Source organism: Danio rerio, chromosome 18 (genome assembly GCF_052040795.2).
Source record: "Danio rerio strain M-AB ecotype USA chromosome 18, GRCz13ab, whole genome shotgun sequence".
NCBI lineage: Eukaryota > Metazoa > Chordata > Actinopteri > Cypriniformes > Danionidae > Danio > Danio rerio.
This window is the reverse complement of record NC_141038.1, coordinates 38,020,001-38,040,321: the sequence shown is the minus strand read 5'-3', so window position 1 is coordinate 38,040,321 and position 20,321 is coordinate 38,020,001. Positions and strand designations below refer to the sequence as shown.

General features: G+C 38.4%; 2 long non-coding RNA genes across 4 annotated transcripts in view; both read left to right on the top strand.

Annotated features, from left to right (window-relative positions):
* Positions 1-206: 206 nt before the first annotated feature.
* LOC141378751 (uncharacterized) lies at positions 207-2,804 on the top strand. The gene is made up of 3 exons (XR_015515191.1): positions 207-440; positions 1,641-1,987; positions 2,068-2,804. It is a non-coding gene; the product is annotated as an uncharacterized LOC141378751 (long non-coding RNA).
* Positions 2,805-17,986: 15,182 nt separating this feature from the next.
* The window catches only part of LOC147832895 (uncharacterized), a 3,882-nt gene continuing 1,547 nt past the window's right edge, over positions 17,987-20,321 (top strand). Inside the window, exons 1-2 of one of the 3 annotated variants that reach the window (XR_015515146.1) lie at positions 17,987-19,611; positions 20,182-20,250. This is a non-coding gene — a long non-coding RNA (uncharacterized LOC147832895). Of the gene's footprint in view, positions 19,612-20,100; positions 20,251-20,321 lie in introns of those variants that run through there. The other 2 variants (XR_015515144.1, XR_015515145.1) reach the window with 2 other exon arrangements.

Sequence of the window (20,321 nt, the reverse complement as noted above, 5' to 3'; positions counted from 1 at the left end):
AGTTAGAATACAAATACAAAGCTCTTAATGCATATACAATCTAGCATTATCAACACAGAGATCTATTTGCAAAAGTGCAAATATTTCATGGACTAACATCTGCAATGTCAGTTTCTATCTGCTTCCTTTCCTAAAGCCAGCCACCCACAGTGTTTCGATCAGAGGGCCGTGGGAAGAGCTTGCATGAAAAGTTATAATCTCAACCCACAATCAGCTGTTGTGTCCTGCACTAAACAGACCGGAATGAAAATAAAGGTCTACCCCTGGATTTATTGTCTTCCACACTACTGTGTTTTGTCTTTTATATTATGACATATAAAATAACCAGAGCTGGGTGAACAGATAATTTGATTCCCTCAAACTTTAAGAAATAGAGAAAGTTGAAAATCCGCTAAGCCAAGGATAGCAGCAGAATTGCCAACAGTGAAGTTCAGCTTTGTGTGAGTTGGGTTAAATGTATTATTTGTTTGCATTCTATGTGTTTACTTATACAAATTATATATATATATATATATATATATATATATATATATATATATATATATATATATATATATATATATATATATATATATATAAAGAAAAGAAGGTATCTAAGATTTATATTTTTAATAACCTATTCTAATGTATTGTCAATGCTGGTTTGTTTGTTTGGAGAGCCCCACGAACCACATGACAACCAGATGGCAGCTGTGCTTCTCAACTCTTAATTGTGCATCCACTTTTTTTATTCACTTCCTTTCCTCAGGATGCTAAGGAAATGTATTAAATCAAGTGAAATGATAGATCCTCACTTCCCTTAGCGTCACTACAAATTGTCATCAACTAATGAATGGCACTATATTTATATATATTGTGAAGGTTGACATTATCATATTATAAATAATTATCTGTAGTATCTAAGAGTGTCTATGCCCAAGCTGAATACAGTGGTACAGTCTTTGTTGATTGATGACAATTTGAAGTGGCACTAAAGCAAGTGAAAATACATCATTTTTGCATTATTCAATTCCTAACACACAAAGAAAGGAAACAAGGGAAGGACACAAAGATGCATAAAAAAGCACTGAGAAACATTCAGAGCCAAGTGAATAATTTGGTGATGCGTCTGCAACACTATCTGGGTAAAAGGTCAACAGTGATCTGGAAGGCAAAATAGACAGGAAAACTGCAGTTTTTGGCAGTGAGGGCAATAGAAAAATTATTTCCACTTGTAAAGCTTTATATAACAGAAAGTAGCTTCCTATTAGAACCAAATGTTCTCTCACTGCTGTTTTTGCATCTATTTAAAATTTAAGTCCTTCTGAATATTTTTTCCTGGTTTATGGCGGGAGAATTTCATTTCTTTTTAAGGATTTGTTTAGTTTTTTAGTTTTTTTTAATCCATCATTTCAAATGACATTTCCTGTGTAGGCTGTTAAAAGTTTTTATTTATTTATTTAGAGAACTACTTTGTCAGTTCACATGCATTACAGGAAGAAAAATAGAGTAAGAGTAAGATGTAAAATATTCTGTGATTGCTTTCAGAACAAACAATAAAAACAAAATAGAACATCAAACACTAAATAACTGAGAATAACACTTTCAGTTATTTAGTTTTTAATGTCAATTTTTGTATTATTCCTTGTCTCAAACTGCAGCGGAATGAATCGCCAACTTATCCAGCATATGTTTTATGCAGCAGATGCCCTTCTAGCTCCAACCATTACTGGGAAACACCCATATACTCTTACACATACAATACGGCCAATTTAATTTACATGTACCGCATGTCTTTGGTCTGTGGAAGAAACCCGAGCACCTGGAGGAAACCAACACCAACACGGGGAGAACATGCAATGACAGGTCTGATGACGCTGCTTGGGTCTACCTACTAGCCTCGGCCAAGAAGGGCTCTTAGCTCTGCTCCAGGTGTGTCGACACTATTGGACAAAAGCCAAGGCAGACGGGACCGCAGCACAAGGTTCCTGTGAGGGAAACAGGGCTGGTTGGTAACCTACAGAGCACTGAAATGGTGACATACTTGTGTAAGAGACTGATAGACTAATATGATCATATTCTTTCTAGGACAGTTGTTGACACCAGGAGCTAGGATTCTGGGTTGCAAGGCAGCGGAGAGTGTGTTCCAAGTCCTGGTTTGCCTGCCTAGACTGCCTATTGGACTGAGGATGAAGTCTCGACCACAGACTCATAAAGGCCCCGATCTGTTGACAGAATTCCTTCAGGAGAACCAGGAGACAAACTGGGGGCCCCTATCAGAAACCACATTGACCAGAAGAACATGAATCCAAAAAACGTGGTCCACCACCGCCTGAGCAGTCTCCTAGGAAGAGGAATGAAGTGGCCGCCTTGGAAAATTGCTCCACCACCGTTGACAGTGTTCTCCCTCGATACTGGTAAGCCAGTTGCAAAATCAAGGGCAAGGTGTGACCAGAGATGGGAAGAGACGGGGGCGAAGCAGACCAGTGGGAGGCGAGTTAGAACAAATAATTTGCCCCCATCTCCAGGGCCCGGTTTTTCAAAAGGTTTAATCTGGATAAAATTGATCCGGATTTAGTAATCCTGTTTTTGCGATCGGTGATCACGTAATCCAGCTTACTTTTTGAGCCAGTTTTTCAAAGTAACATTGGATTGGATCAATCTGATCTGGATAGGAACTTTTCAGGATCACTAAATCTGGATTACCAGTGCTCAATCACAATGTAAATGGATAGATAGGCCTATGTAAAGAGCAATAAGTAGAATAGCCAGTGTGGGGTCAATATAACTTTATTTTTATTTGAAATGAAAACACACACACATTTAAAAAAAAAATTAAAAAAACAAAATAATTAAAAACAATAAAAACCACACCCCATCCTCTTCCAGCAGTCCGCTCATCTGAGACCTACAACACAAACACTGTACATTGAGGATAATTATAATAAGTTTCAAATATAGATGTAAATAAAAAAAGACTTAATGTCAAAAACTCCACAATAAGTTCAGACTTCCTTATCTGATATGGAGAGATTAGCTTGCTGAGCAAAGCCTTTAGGAGGCGAATCTCAAGTCTGGCCTTGGTTTGCTGCAGTTTGGTCAGAGTCAGTTGTTCCTCTACCAGATGAAGCTGTGCTTCTGCTCTTTCAGTATCTTTTTGCAATTGTTGAAGGTGATTTTAAAATCAGTGATTGCCATTCTTTGCATTTTTTTGGTTATTCTGTAATCATTGCATGCATCACTAATAAATATTCTAAAAACAAAAATATTTTCCATTGTGATGAATATATATATATATATATATATATATATATATATATATATATATATATATATATATATATAAATATATATATATATATATATAATTATTGACAAAATAAAATGTATTGTTTTTGGTCAATTTTGACAGCTGTTTGGGGGATTGTTTTATGAGGCCAAGCTATTTCTACTTGTTTTATGAGGCCAAGCTATTTCTACTTTGCTGTAGGCCTATACTGAAAGGCTGAATACGTTAAAGCCAATAATCACTATAGCCTGACTGATGAACAAATATAAATAAAACTTTATGAATAAATAGTATATCTAGTAAGATCCAAACATAAAAATTTTTAATACATTTTTTTAGTTTTCATTAAATTTTGGGCATGAAATCCACACTAAATCCACCCTTCTGATGAGATCAGTTTAATCCATGTTTTTTGGATTAAAGTGATCCAAATCCTACAAAAAAGGTCTTAAAAATCCAAAGTAAAGGTTTGATCCGGATCAAAACCAAGATTAGATTACGTGATCTAATCCAATTAGGTAATCCATTTTTTCTTTTGAAAACCCCATTTTCAAGATTTGATCCAATCCCTTATCCAAAATCCTAGTGGATTACTTTTAAAAAACTGGGCCCAGGGCCTCAAATAGGCGGGAAACATTTGAGTGACATTCATAGACTCAGGCGAGGGAGTACAACGAGTGTACGAGAAAGTGAAATTAAAGCGGCTGAAGAAGAGAGACCAACGGGCTTGTCTTTAGCCTCTTGGCAGAATTTATCAATTCCAGGTTCTTGTGGTCTGTCCAGACCACAAAAGGCTGCTCTGCACTGACTAGCCAGTGGCGCCACACACCCAAAGCAAGCCTGACTGCCAACAACTCCCGATTGCCTATGTCATAGTTTTCGCTTTTTGGGGGTCAAGCAATGGTAGAAGAAAGCACAGGGGTGTACTTTACCATCCTGAAGAGATCACTGTGACAGGACTGTGCCTACTCTGACCTCAGAATTGTCTACCTTGTCTATGACCTATGTTATTTAACACATGGAAAACGGGAACTGAGTTTATCAAAGGCCTCCTGAGCCTTATCCCCCCAGCTGAACAGAGATTCCCCATTGGGTGCCCATTGAGTGGTCCATGAAATTGCCCTCGGCCCTGGTGTCAATAGCCACACTTCCACTGTCAGGCCAGTGCAAGCCAGGGCTTTTGCCAGGCCGGGTCGGGCCATTTGCCCAGGAGGTTGAGCGGTGAAGCTGAAATCATGTCATGTTTCCACTGTCGGGCTATTCCCTTTTAAAGCTCTACATTTCAAATTTTATTTTTCAATTTTACCACGTCATATAAAAATATAAACACTAGTTTGAGGACATAGAACCCATTTTGTATTTGCAGTTTTCCCCAATGCATTTGTAAAGTGGCACTGCAGGACTGGATGACAGAATGTACTGTAGTTTCTGCTTTCACTCACCCCAAAAATGCTCTGTTTGCATGATTTGATTAATATCATTGTATCTAAATACTTTATAAATAACATTTTAAACATCCTCCATTGATTATCGTTTTTAGAAAATATCAAAACATTTTTTTCAGGTAGTCCTTTGTAAAGTGAAAGTTTAATATGGCTTTACAATGGTTGTATTTATGTATTGCATATACCTACATTGCAGGGTCCCCGCGGGGTCTTAAAAAGTGGTAAAAAGTCTTAAATTAAAAAATCGAAATTTATGGCTTTAAAAAGTCTTAAATTTGCTGTTCTAGGTTTTAAGTATTTTTGCACAGGTCTTATTTTTGCGATGTCCATGTAACTCTACATCTAATGCTCATTTAAATTCTTTTTGTTGTTGTTGCTAGGTTTTTAGAGTGTTGTAGTTCTTTATTTCACTAGTCCAATTGTAATTTGCGGTATTACAACTACAAAAAGGTCAACTTGCAATAGCCAATCAGCTTTCTTATATTAAATTCAGTGCGCGCAGCAAATGTGACATCATCGCTGTGTTTGCGGAAGTTCGCTTTGAGTTTGCGCAACATGATTTTGGCTGGCAGAGTATGCCGTTATTTCACTGACAAATGTCGCAAGCGCAGTTTTATAAGTCGGGAGCGCTGTAATACGAGAGAGCGAATCTCTGCTCACGCGCTGGTTTCCTTTGTTCATGGACAAAACTCCTTGCGAGCTCTCAAAACACTGGCTGCTCACGTGCGAATGATCTGCTCTCGCTCCATCTGACTCCTTTCGTGCTTTTGCTCTCCAGAGATGCTTCAGCATACTTTAGTATTAAGAATAGTGAACTGATAAAATGAAATACAGTGTAGTTTTACTACAGTAAAGTGTGGTGAATTGTAGAAAAATATACCCTATATTGTAAAAAAAAATAAAATAAAAAAATAAAGCACTGGGTAGTTTGTTTTTAATACACTTGTGTTACCATAGCAACTATAGTATTACCACAACAGAGTAACTGAAGTACTTTACAAAACACTGTACAGCAGACACTAGTTCACTTTATTTTACTGATAAGATGGGATTGATCGTGGGATTTATTTGAAGAGTGAATAGTACAGTAGGCTTTAATACCTAATCAAGTTTTTACCTATTTTCTATCACAGTTACATTTCTGCTTGCCAGAAAGACCAATAATTATTGGCTAGAAATTGCAACAGCCATTGGAAAGGAGGAAAGTTTTTGTAAAACTTTGGAAAAAACCTGAGGGATAAGTTTATTAAAACAACAAAAAGAGGCCCCCAAAAACATCTTAAATGATAATGATTATCTTTTTATTCGTCTGATTTTACTTTCTGTTTTTTTGGACCGCCCCCTGTCATTTTAAAAAAATATATCTCAATGGTGAACATGTCAAGTATAAAAGCCTTAATCCATTTCGTGAGTTGTGCGATGCGATGCCATGTGAAAGTATAAATCTGCATTAAGATGTTTATTTTTTCTGTAGTTTAGTGGTGCATTTACTGTTCAATTTAAATAACTTTATTTTACCCCTAATTTTGTGCTTATACATTTTCTCTCGATTGTTTTCATTTTCATTCTTTGAATGATTTCAATATAGCTTAGACTTTTTTATCCAGATATAACATATTGTTTTGAGCCTAAAAGTGGAAAACGTGGACCCGTAATTTGTAAAGTTTTATGTCTTTCTGTTATATTCATATTTTTTATTGAAATTCTTGAAAAAATGTCAAAATATCTTCAAAGAAATTAAAACTATATTATTTTATGCAACACCCTTACATTCAATAGAGAAACATAAGGACGATCATAAGCAATAAAGACGCCTAGCCTATAAGGTGTTTTATGGAATAGCTTATCTTAAACTCACCAGCTATATGCTTTCTTTCCCTTAGCCTATTTATTTATTTATTTGTTTGTTTGCCGCATGTACTCATGTGTGATCTGAAAACTAGTGTGAGATGGCATGCCATCTTTACCAGCCCCAGCTGGCCCTCCTTGGCCCAAGGTATTCAGCAGGCCGAAAAAGGCTGGCCACTGGCCCCGACAAAGTTCTGTTTTGGCCTGATCAGGCCCCGGAAGTTACAGAGGAAACACAGCTAATGAGAGCTGAACAGGGGCTGGAAAATCCTTCATACTGGACCATAACGGGAAGAAGGGTGCGAGATGAAGGGGAAGATAAAAGAATAATCCCTCGTCTAACTGGTGAGCCTTGGCTTTTACTGGACACATTGCAGTAAAATGTCTCAGCTTGCCACAGTACAGACATAGGCCCAGAGCAAGTCGCTGCTGTTTCTCCTGAGATGGAGATGTTCCACCTGCATTCAAAATCTAACGAAAGAGCAGTGGTAGAAATGGAACAAGGGTCCCTTCTCCTGGCTGAAGAGCAAAAAAGTCTACGATGGCTCTTATATTTCAATTGCATGAGGCTGCCAGAGTCTTAAATTTTATAGCATACTCAGTGAAAGACAAAATGATTGCTGAAGGAAGAGCAGCATGGTGCTCAGGCCTCCCGGACGGACGTTCCCTAGTCACAAGCTCTACCCATAAGAAGTGTCACTCATTCAGTATTATTTATGTAATACTTCTTAAAATCTATACAAAAATACAGCCTTTCAATTTTGTTTCATGTTCTCGTCTTTTAAACAATTACAAACAGTTCATTGGTAAATATTTAAATGAACCATCATTAATAAATACTGCAAAAAGAGATGCTTTTAAACGTTGACTTTTTTCCCGGGAAGATAACACTGATTTTATTATAGTACAATCATTTTTGGAATAATATTATAATTTTTATTACCAGGATAATCACTCAAATGCTGTATTTAACCCATTGCAATAATATAGTTAATTTGTAGTTAACATTTGCATAATTACAGTCATCATGATTATTCATAGTAACCACGGTCAAATTTCGTAATTCATGCATTATGCAAGTATATTAAAATCATTAATTGGTCAGGGACAATTTAACTTTTCTCTCAACATCACTGTTGCGGTTTGCTGTAGCTTCTTTATCTCCAAGTATGGAACTGTCAAGCAGTTCTAATGGTTGCAGCCAGGGCCGGAGTGGGACTCCTTTTCAGCCCTGGAGTTTTAAGCCTCAGACCGGCCCACCTCAGTTCACGACTGACTATATTAAAGAGCCCATATTATACGTGAAATAGGGTCATATCTTGGTTGTAAGGGTCTCCAACAACAGTTTAATATGCATGCAAGGTCAAAAAACACTTTCATGTTCTTATAATCTGCATTTATTTTTACCTAATTATCCCAGCGACTCCTGTATGAATCGTCCAGTGATTCATTTGTTCCCAAACCCCTTCTTAGCGCGAAGCTAATCTGCGCTGATTGGACCAATGACAGCCTGTCGCGATTGGTCGACTGCCTTCAGTCAGAGTGAAATGCCAAACAGCTAATCAGCAATATAAAAGTAATCACAGTTCATACACGCTCGATGGTGTAGGCGTGGAGTTTAGCTGCCAGTGGGTCAATGTAAATACAGACTATGGACTTGAAAATACAGACAACTAACTATTTTATTGAGCAAAAACTCCAAAAACAGTTGAGGAGATCTCCTAGCTTCTCACTCTGCTCTTTTCACAGACACACACACGCACTTAACCCTGCTCCGGATGACAACGCGCGCGCGCACACACACACCTCCGGACGACAGCGCGCGCACACACAGACACACACACTACTCCTCGTCCACGGAGCTCCGTTAACGCAGCACGCATTGCGTTTTTAACGTGACTTTGCACGCGATAAGAGAATATAGCCAGTTAACCTGATACAGTACACGCGGTTACAAGTAACAAATCACAACTAAATACATTTGCAAGCTAGAGTCAACGAGGCAACTTTAACCGCACGTACTTACACTTGAGAAATGGAGGAAGAAAAATCCTGACGTCCATCAGTAAGTTACTCTTTACTGATCCTTCCTTTAACAAACGCTGATGAAGTATTCTTTGTAGCATGTAGCTTCCAGAAGTTTCCAGTAGTTTCCAACTGCTTGGCTATAATGCTGAGGTTTCATGTTTGGGTAGAGACTCAATATATCCATCTGCAGTGTGACTTCAATCGACCGGCATGTTTGTGTGTGTGTGTGTGTGTGTGGGTGTGTGTTTGTGTGTGTGTCTGGGTTTCTGCGTCAGAGGGCGGGGCCTCAGGTTTGAAATCTCCCGGGTTTGCGCGTGCACGTGAATAACTTGGTTTCGTTCGTACGTCATGGCGAAACACGTAATGAATCGGTATCAAGGCGACTCGTTTGAAGCACTATGAGTCGACTCTTTTATAGATGAATCAACCGTTTTAAACACTGTACACTAACAGATTTAAGCCTTAGCTAGATACTTCACTTCACTTAGAGCTGTGTTACACAATACATGGAGGGGAATTTTCAAAAACCCATAATATGGGCTCTTTAAAATAAGGACATTTCCAATTCAGTTTCTAATTACATTATCACGTCTTTTTTTTTTGAGAAAACAGCTGCTTTAGAACTTCAAATGTTCAACAACCCTAACAGTATTAACAATTAATAATAATAAAAAAATAAATAAATAAATAAATAAAAAAAAAAAGCTACTCAGACAAGGATCAAACCCGGGTCTGCAGTGTCGTAACCTAACGTGCTAACCACTGAACCTCAACAGCTGTGCATTTATAGGTGGCTCGTCTAAGTTATATCATCATTAACCAGGCTGCAAGAAAATAGATAAAAAGAGCAGAGCTGTGTTTAAATAATCAATAAGAAGACTGTGGTCAAATAAAAAAAAAAAAATTAATTTAAAAAGTGTGACTGCTGAGAGCAACAGATTCTGGAGCTAGGGACACCGGCCCTCGCGGCCAAAAAACGGACCGGCCCACCGGGAATTCTCCCGGTCCTCCCGATTAGCCAATCCGGGCCTGGTTGCAGCTCAGTTTGTCACCAAAAATGCATTCAAGTTCATTATAAAATGGACAGGTGACACAACCACGACCACCCCTTTAGTTAGAATCTTTTGCATTTAAGGCATTTTACTTTTCTCTTTCACTGCAGCCAAGTTCTTTGATGTCCCCATTCAAGCATTTGCAACGCAATGTTCTCAAAAACTGACCTATTGCGATACGACCCTTCAAGTTTTGCTTGGATGGAATTGTCCCCCCAAATACTTATTAAGGCCCCATTTACTCAATGGTTGTGTGGTATTAAATAAGTCTTACATACAATTTGTAAGAAGAAAAAAAAATCAAATCTCCAAAACTGTTTTCGGCGGGATTCGAACACTGGTCCAACGTCCCTTAATCCCTTAATCTTACTGCCAGTGGACCTCAAAAAAATAAAAAATAAATTTAAAAAAATTGGTTATCGGTATTAATAAACCTTCTTGACAAGATTAACTTGACAAATAATATATTAAACCCTGGATAGCCACCGCAAGCACTCAACCACCATACACACAATGAAAAAGAAAAGGAGAAAATAAAGATAACTCAACACATACTTTAAAATGTTGTCAACTGTTATATATTTAACACACTGTACAATGAAAAAGATTCTAAACAAAATATATATTTTTAATTCCTGTTCAGTCTAAGTTAAAGATCTATTAACAAAATAAACGCTTCTTAGTTAACAACAAAACAAAACAAACAAACAAAAATTCAAACAATTCAATAATAATGTGTGGCTGATATGACAGAAACAAGAGAGAAAAGAAATGTAAAGAAAGCCTATGTAATGGCGTTGCAATGTGTGTGTGGAGTGTGTGGGTGTATGAATGAATGCCAATGAACTATCGTTACTGACCCAGGGCAAACAACGCAGATCTGCACAGGTCCACATATTCATGTGATTCCCAGACCATCCGCACACAACGGCTAGTGAAGTTGTCTGGCCACCATGTCCATAATCACTTTCACACCTTTGTCTTCAAACACTCAATCGTCGAAACCAACAGCTCTCCACTTTTTACCTTTCTTCTCCTCTTTCTCCAATCCTTTACCACCAAACACACGGACAGAAACCAAACAAAACTCTCTTCACTGGTCTTTTCTGCCTCTTTTATCGTATCCTATTCCCCACCTCACCTTCCGCTTCCTCCCGACCCCGAAAAGATTGTCTGGAAGCTCTAGGAAGGATAGGTCGGAGCAGCGCCCCCTTGTGGCACTTAGAAAAAATGGGAGAGCATCACACCATCCCCCACCCCCCGCTTCATAAGAACAACAAATGTTGTTCGATGCTTACAAGGATTTAAATATTTAAAATCTTTTTATATATTGCAGTAGGAGGATCTTTGTGCAATTCTTTCTTCCTTGCTTCCAGCTCCTCTGCCGTGGGGACACATGGTTTGAGATTACACACATGAACATTTCTCACATCCTCACTAGTGTCTTCAAGGGTTACTGGTAGTTCACAGGACCTAGTTGCTGGATAATACGGTATGGTCCTTTCCACTTAAGAGCTAGTTTAGCAAGTGATGTTGTGCACTAGAGATGGGAAAATTACTGACCCATACACGTTCTCTTTCTCTGAAGAACACATCTCTTCTGTTTTCATCATAGCTCCTAAATGCTAAATTGAGCTTTTGTGAAATTTTCTTTGGCTTGCCTTTGCAACTGTGTTATTTTGTGTACCACGTCGTATGCATGCTTGGTTGGCGAGAGATCACATCTGTGCAGCAGTTTATCTATGGGACTGTGGATTTTCTAACCTAAGTGAAGTTCGGCAGGTTTCATCCCAATGGATGGTAAGTAACTCTGGTAAGTATGTATCCCAGGTCTTATGGTTGTCCGCCACAAACCCTGCAATCATAGACTTCAAAGTGCAATTCACCCTTGCTGTCATGTTGGTCTGTGGGTGATAAGCAGTGGTAAGCTTTAGAGTGATGTTTCATTTTCCACACAGCTCTGTAAATAAAAAAGAGACAAACTGCGCTCCTCTGTCTGACAATATGAAGTCAGGAACTCCCAACTGAGTCAACATTTCTCGTCTTAATATGGTGGCAATGGTCTGCGCTGTGGCATGCAGCATGGGAAACAGTTCAACCCATTTGGAGAAATAGTCAACAAAAACAAATAAGTACTCTTTTTTTTTTTTTTTTTTTTTGAGACTTCGGCATTGGACCCATTGTATCCACTCCCCACATCTCATTTGGTCGTGACGTTGTAACTTGCTGTAACTTGTCAGCAGGTTTTCGGTTGTCCCATTTGGTGACTTGAAATTTTACAAAATTCTTTTACATATTTTTTGATGTTTGTCCACATTCCTGACCAATAAGCAACATCTTGTATTCGCTTGTACGTCTTGTAAACTCCCAAGTGTCCGCTTAAGGGAGTATCATGGTCCCATTCTAGTACTGTCGGTATAAGAGTAGATAGAATGACTACTTTGTAGTGAACCGTTTCATCTGCTAGGTGGGTGATGTGATACAGCTTGTCTTCCAAAACGGTGTACTGGGCTTGTTCCTGTTGCTCATTTTTGACCAGAGCTTGAAAGATCTTCATAATGTCTGCGTCTTGATGTTGTTTCTCCCAGATGATTTGTGGGGTGACAGGGAAATCAAGCAGATCCTTTTCAGTGGTGTACAAGTTACAGCCTGGTATGGAATACTTATGGGACAAAGCATCAGGAGCAACATTCAGTCGTGCTTTTCTATACTCAATCACAAAATCATAGCGTTGCAATTGCAAGGCCCATCTCATGAGTCGACTGGCTGGTTTGGTGGAATTCATGACCCATTGCAGAGTTGAATGGTCTGTAACCACTGTAAACATCCTAGGTTTCAAATAGTCCTGCCACTTGTCTAAATCCCACACCACAGCCAGACACTCTTTCTCCGTGGTGGAGTAATTAACTTCTGCCTTAGTCAAGGTTCTACTGGCATAAGCAATTACTTCTTCGCCACCCTGCTCTTTACGTTGGGTCAAAACAGCCCCTAGTCCTGAGTCACTGGCATCAGTATACACAGTGAAAGGTACGTTAAGGTCTGGATGGCCCAGGATGGGAGGTGTGGTAAGACAGAACTTCATATTGTCAAATGCTTGCTGTCATAGTGAATCCCACTTGAATTGTCCTCCTTTCTTTTTCAGATTGTTTCATTGGTTCAGCAATGCGTGAAAAGTTTGGTACAAAACGTTGATACTATCCTGCCAATCCTAAGAATCGCTGCACATCCTTAAGTTTTTGTGGGACTGGGTAAGCGGGAATGACCTCCACCTTCTTGGGGTCAACTGCAATTCCTTGGTGACACACTACATGCCTTAGAAAGGTGATTTCAGTTAGGCAAAAGGAACATTTTTTTAAAGTTTAAGGTTAGACCTGCTTTTTCCAGTTTCTCCAAGATGATCTGGATGTCGCGAAGATGTTGGGTCAAGGTGGGTGAGTAAATGATAATGTCGTCAATATACACATAGCAAGTTTTTTCCAAGTAAATCTCTCAGGACGATTTCCATTAAACATTGGAAGTTAGCAGGAGAATTTTTCAGTCCAAAGGGCATTACATTAAAATGATATAACCTAGAGGTGATGAATGCAGTCATAAACTTGCTTTTATCATCCATTGGTACCTGCCAAAATCCACAGTTGATGTCCAAGGTTGAGAATGTGGATGCTCCAGAAAGGGACTCTAAATTCTCTGTGATGTTAGGTATTGGATAAGCATCACTTTCTGTCAGCACATTCAATTTTCTGTAGTCCACACAGAACCTAAGACTGTTGTCTTTCTTAGCAACAATAACTACCGCAGATGCCCATGGAGAACAAGACTGTTCAATGACACCAGCCTTTAGCATCTCTTTAATCTGCTCCTCTACTATGGCTTGTTTTCCAGGTGTCAACCAATAAGGACGTTGCTTAATGGGTACTGGGTGAGTGGTGTAAATACAATATTGAAGAACGGTTGTCCTTCCAAGCAGGAGAGTACAGACTTTTGGGTTTGACCGAAGAAGATTAATTAACTGTGGCTTTCTTTCTTGTGGTAAGTGTGCTTCGGCAACAGCCATCTCAATCAGAGTTTGATCATCAAACCTGGGTGCAAGTTGTGTTACTACTGGAAATGGTAATGGTGGAAAAATAGAGCTAAGCAGGGTTAGTGTCTGACTTGAATGTTGGGTTTGTGAATTTTTGTTCAAATGTTGGGGTCTCTCCATGGGAACACTAGCATGTCCTGGTTGAAAAGGGTACTCTTCATAAGGTTTGGACTTAAAAGAGTAGGTCTGGTCAACTACATTAATCTGTAGACCACTTGAATAAAGAAATCTAAACCTGAGACTACAGAGTAAGCCAAGGCTTTTGGAGTGAGAATAGCAGCTTGAGTGGGAAAAACTTTATTCAATATAATTTCAAAATTTGTCCATCCTAAAGGAACTTCGGCTTCTCCATTGGCCAGATGTGGGCCTAGTGTCCAGGGATGGAGGCTGGCTTGGTGATCGATCTTCTTCCACAAACACTCATGGAGTAAAGTGTAACTGGCACCCATATCAAATATGACTTTTCCTCTCCAAGCTCCAATGTAAATTGGAACTACAAGCTGTTGAGGTATGACCACAGACTTAGTAACAGCAGACTTGGGTAATGACTTTGAAGGAAGTGTAATAGACATGGCATTGTTGGATGGATTAACTCTATGCTTTTGGGTCTAAAAATGACGTTTATTTCCTGTAAAAAAAGGGTGACTAGATGATTGAGTCGTTTGCACAGGGGAGGAATAGTGAGGACAACTACCTGGTGGATGCTGACCTTCGCATCTCCAACACAAAACTGGAGGTTCCTCAACTCGGTTGGGGACAGGTCTTTTTGGTGAGGGTTGAGTCACTAGTTCTACATAATTCTTCTCAAGCCGAAGGCCCAGTTTCACCAACTCATCCACTGTATGGACATGGCTTTGAAGTTGGCTGGCTAGGTGAGGTTTGATGTTTTTAAGAATTATTTTCACTAACTCTCTGTTAGTGTGGGCTTCCATCGTTTGCACATTGCTCTTTATGTAAAAGTAAAGTCTCTAATTGACTCTTTCTCTGCCTGTGTTCTAGTTCAAACCCTCACTGCCAGCTCATCCTCATAGTCTTCTGAGAGGAAAGCTGAGAGAAAAGCAGTTTCAAACTCACTCCATGTGGAAATAGCAAAACGAGCCACTTCCCACAAATCCCTGGCTGTACCGTACAGAACAGTGCGGAAGGTAGCTAGGATGTCTGGATCATCTTGAGGGTGTAAGACCAGAAAATCTTTGCAGCATGTTAAATATAACAGTGGATCAGCATCATCCGTAGGTCTTCCAGATGTTGGAAAAGTTAACTTCAAATGATCACTTTTTATAATTGGTGTTTGAAAAGTCATTGGAGCAGTCACTGAAGAAGAAGATTGTTTTGAAACAGATACAGGTGCACTGCTTGGAGGATCAGACATTTGCTTTTCAGGTGGGTTGACATCACTTCTCACTTCTTTTTGAAGATCGTCAAGTTGTTTTTTATGGCATTAATTTCAGTGCTGCAATGACTTAGGTCACTGGAAAGGCGTTCAAAATTCTTGTCAAAATGTTCCTTGGTAGCTCAAATATCCTACTGTATTTCCAGCTGAGCTTGTTCCACCATGAAGCGAATCTCTGAAATTAAGGTACTTTCACTCCTTTGGATTTCTTGTGTCACCCTGACCTCCACAGCTTTAGTCCCTTCTGAAAAAGCCAGCTTAAACCAACCTAGGCTGGTTGGCTGGTTTTAGCTGGTCGACCAGGCTGGTTTTAGAGGGGTTTTGGCCACTTCCAGGCTGGTTTTCAGCCATTTCCACCCTGGTCTTGGCTGGTCAGGCTGGGAGATGACCAGCTAAAACCAGCTTGACCAGCCTAGCCAAGCTGGGAGTCCAGCCAATACCAGCCATGTCCAGCTTAAACCAGGCTGGTCAAGCTGGTTTTAGCTGGATTTAGCTGGTCATTTTCCAGCCAGACCAGCTAAAACCAGGCTGGAAATGGCTGGAAACCAGCCTGGAAATGGCCAAAACCCCTCTAAAACCAGGCTGGTCAACCAGCAGGGGTCATTTTTCAGCAGGGGTCCATTGATCTGCTGTCTCTGTGTCATCTTTTCGTTGTGCATTTAATGTGTTCAGGACTTGCTGATGGGTGGATTCCATTTTTGCAAGCTTTGATTCATGCAGGGAAAAATACTTAGATGATTTTTCTGTGAGTTCCTTCACAGCTTTATCTTGCCATTTCAGACAGCCAAATACACGATCCCAGTTTCCTTGTACATGAGCAGTGAGTTGATGAATTTCTCTTCCAGGTGTAGGGAGGTATCAAGGAAGATCATGCTGGGTTGCTGTGGAGGGAGGTGATTCTACCATGGATGCACTTGTGCACAGTTGCTGGGGATCAGGTTGAACTTTAGAAGTATCACCTGGAGTGGTGGTGTGAAAATGCACTTGAGTCCTTCCATAAGGGTCCAACTGAGTGGGTGTGGAGTGGTATGTGGGAAGGTGATGAGAATTGTCTTTGCTGCACTGATGGCCATACTGTATTGGCTACACTGTAACAAATGGCTGTAAAAATTACAACATTTTTTTACAGCAGCTAAATGCTTTTCTAATAATACAATCTTTGGTGGTAAGTGTGTTCTTTCTTTTTTATTGATTCTGTTTCCATCTTATATATATATATATATATATATATATATATATATATATATATATATATATATATATATATACAACGTTCTGTCTGGTTCTCGAATCCGATTGGCTTATAGCCGTGATATATTTAAGTAATATCAGCACCCGTACAGCCTCTTTACCCTTTGTCAGAGTTGGGCTAGCTACTTGAAAAATGTAGTGAGCTAAGCTATGAGCTACTCTACAAAAAAATGTAGCTTAACTACACTAAAAGCTATCCCCTGGGAAATGTAGCAAGCTAAGCTAAAAGCTACAAGGCAAAAGTAGCTTAGCTACATCCAAGCTATTTTTGCAATTTTTATTTTGAAATTGAAGCAACTTAAATCCAAGTCAATCAGATCTTAGTGATCAATAAGGGACTCCCACCAGTAAATATACAGCCATATTGCACTGCTACTTGTGTGATGTTGCTCATATATATATTTATTAGAATTTATTTATATTCGTTTTTTAGCTCCAAATTCAATCTGACTCCAATTTAAATGATCCTAAAATTTAGATTGTATTTCTAATTGTAAGAACGGATCACATTTATCATTTATGATTTAATTTAGAGTTTTGATATTTTCTGGGGTCCGATATTCTAAATTGTACGTTCATTAGATAGCTACGTCGCTCAGAGTTCCACACACCGGGTTTGCGTTTCTTCTCACGGAAAATATGTCGGCACTCTGAAAATAGTCAGAGGATGCAGGATTAACTAATATTTAGGTTGGTTGCATAAACGCTCACCTAATTCCCTAAATTAACAGATTTTAGCCAAGCCCATACAACTTGCTACTTCCAGTGGTCAAATGACTAAAAGGTCTACATGTTATCGGCACGCTATGGCTACGAATAATCAAATGTGCCAATTAATCAATTCAATTTATGCCATACTATAAAGGTAACGAGACTCAGCATAATCTACTGGATACAATGAATTCGCAAAACTCCAGAATTATTCAAAACTTAACATTTTATTTGTCAGGTAAAATTGTATTCTGCCAATTACATAATAAATCATCAAGAAGCCAATTCAGAGATGAGACTAACAATATAACATCCATTAATCAAAGATAAATCAAAGAGTTAGAGATGCATACCTGACCAGAGAAGTACATTGCAGCATAAGTCTCAGAGATACTGCAATGGGGTGTCTTTTTACAAGATCTTCCCCTGTCCTATAGCTCATCTTACCTTATATACTCAAGTCGAAAACAAACAGCCATAATTTCAAGACAATAGAAGTGTCACAGAAACCCTGGCCTGGTAAATTTGAGGACTCAACCATCTCTGAGGAGGGAGAGCATCTTATCAAGATCTTAAAGAAGTCATAAACCAAATCAACATATACCAGTGAAATATTACTGTAAAATTAAGACCACTTTACCAATCACACAGAGACATTAAAAATTATACCAAACATGAATAAAGTGCTGCAAGATACACCATATTAAAACCTTGAACATGTTATGTGAAATGTGCTCTAATCAGAAGGTAACCTAAGGGTCAAGAAGGGGGCTTGAGGTGAAAAGAGAAGGGTGACTTTCTCGCATTACCCCCTGCTGTAGTGTAGCTCTGTTTCTCCAGCCTGTGTTTGCATTGTCAACAGTGATTTGAATAGAACAGTTGAACAGCTGGTTTCTTCATCACTTCTCTTGTCTAATGAAATTCCATAACAGTTTTCAGGGTCTGATATTTTGGATCCTTACACAACTGTAATGATCTTTCAGTCATATTCATCTAGAAAATGCATTAAGACATTTAGAAAACATTGTATTTTGCATTAAATTTGGTGGATGTAACAGTGATTGTGTTGATGTGTATAAGTTGTAATATGAATCTGGAAGTGACTTGAAATTGGAAAAAAAGGCTTGAATGACAAAATAAAAAAATGACAAACCATTGTGTTATACATTTCCCTTTTCCACTATCTTAAAAGAAAGGATTGACCTTGTAAATGATTCAGGAAAATGTGTAGACATCATACCTTTTTATTTCCTCTCACTCATTTGCCATAGTCAAATTCCATAACGTGCCAGCTACGTGATACCAATTTCAAGTGTACGCACAAACATAAGTTTTTGAATTTTTTTTTTCTCAGTTATTGTTATTACCTTGATAATAGAAGATATGAGCTAGGCATCATGTATGACAGTTGCTAAAGTGAGATATATGAGCTATATAGGAGACATATCTTGTATAGGGCTTATATGTGGATATAAAGAAGCAATACAGTATATCTATATGGCCTGTATATGCACCTCAGTTTTGCCTATATGTGGCATATATACACATACATACAGCATATGTGTATATTAACATATATGTGCATATATACTGCATATAGGTTTTATATATGCGCATATATCGGACGGGCCCACTACGCCACTGCATATATTCTCATAAAGGTTCTTTCAACGTGGGTTTGAGTGTATTACATTCAGAAATGTTGTTTATGTTCACACAGCTACATCACACAAAAACTAAAGTTTAAATTATGATATCTGTCATAGCCCTTCCTTGTCTGTCCTTTCAGTGGTGTCTACGTTTATGCGTCTATGTTTGTGTTGTGTTTAAACACATGCCTAAGCCTTTGTTTGTGTCCACCATGTGCTGCTCCGTTCCTCCCTCTTTCTTTCCTACTGCCACACCCCCTTGTTTAACCCTCGTCTAGTCCTCATTAGTCTCAGTGTTTACACCTGGTCCTCATGTTCTTTCCTCCCTTTATAATGTGCTCTCTTCCCTCATGCCTTCGTCAGTTTATTGTTGCTTCTTGTTTCATGTTGTTGCCATTCTGTGCTTGTTTATCTGTGCTGTTGTTTGTGAGAGAGTTGTCTTTGTCTAACGTTTGTTTTGGTTTTTTTCAGTTGGCCTTCAGTATCATCCCCATCTGGGGCCTGTTTCAGTAAGGAGGTTCAAACAACTCGGAGTTTAAACTTGAACTCTGAGTTGATTTACCGAGAGATTAAAAACTCAGAGTTTTCGGTTTCAGAACAGCTGATCTGAGTTGGGTCAATCAACTTTGAGTAGACCAACTCAGAGTTAAGCGCGCACACTGTGACTATAAAAAGGCATTATCTATGGAGCGCAGATATTACGAGCCACCATGGAAAGATCTGAAAAAAAGAGATCAGCATTTTTTTCTCCAGTGGAACTTGATGTGCTCATGCAAGCCTATGGCAAATATGAGCATATATTTAAAAAAAAAAAAAAAGCAACACCACTGCATCGGCGAAACGGAGACAGTTAGCGTGGGAAAACATAGCTGCTCAAGTTAATGCGTAAGTTTACATTTAAAATATTTAAAGTATTTGATTATTTTAGCATTTTAAGTACATTGAAGTTTTATTTGAAAATGAAGGTAATTTTGCAGCTATTTATTTGATGCAGATGTTATTGCATTACATTACATTAAATAGGCTACTGCATAGTTTCTACAACAATTTTTTTACAAAACAAGAATGCATAAGCCTATAACTTTAACTCACTGTTCAGTACAATTTTTTTATTTAATGTTCCGACTTTTACACGCGTTGACCAGTTTAAGATAAACTTTTTAAAATTGACATTTAAAAGTGTGTGTCTGTCTTTTTTTATGAATCGAGAGATAAAGGTTGATATGACATTTAGAATGTAAGCAGTATTAAAAAATAGTTTTTAGAACGAGTAATAATCTCATTAATGTAGTTGCAGCACATGTCCCTGTCAAAGGTCAGTTTATTTAAGCTAATTATATATTATCATTTTTTTATTTTTATTTTTGCTATAATATGAAAGGTAAAAATTAAAACTATGGTATTAAATCAATTGTACAATTGTGTACAATTAAATCAATTGTAATTTTCATGTAGGTGCAATCCTGCAGGCATTAAAAGAACATGGCAGCAGCTGAAAATGAAATGTAAAAACAATTCAATCAGGTAAGGTTTGATAATGTCATAATTTTTTTTTTAACAAATGAAATTTATCATGTAAATGCCAATAAATGTGT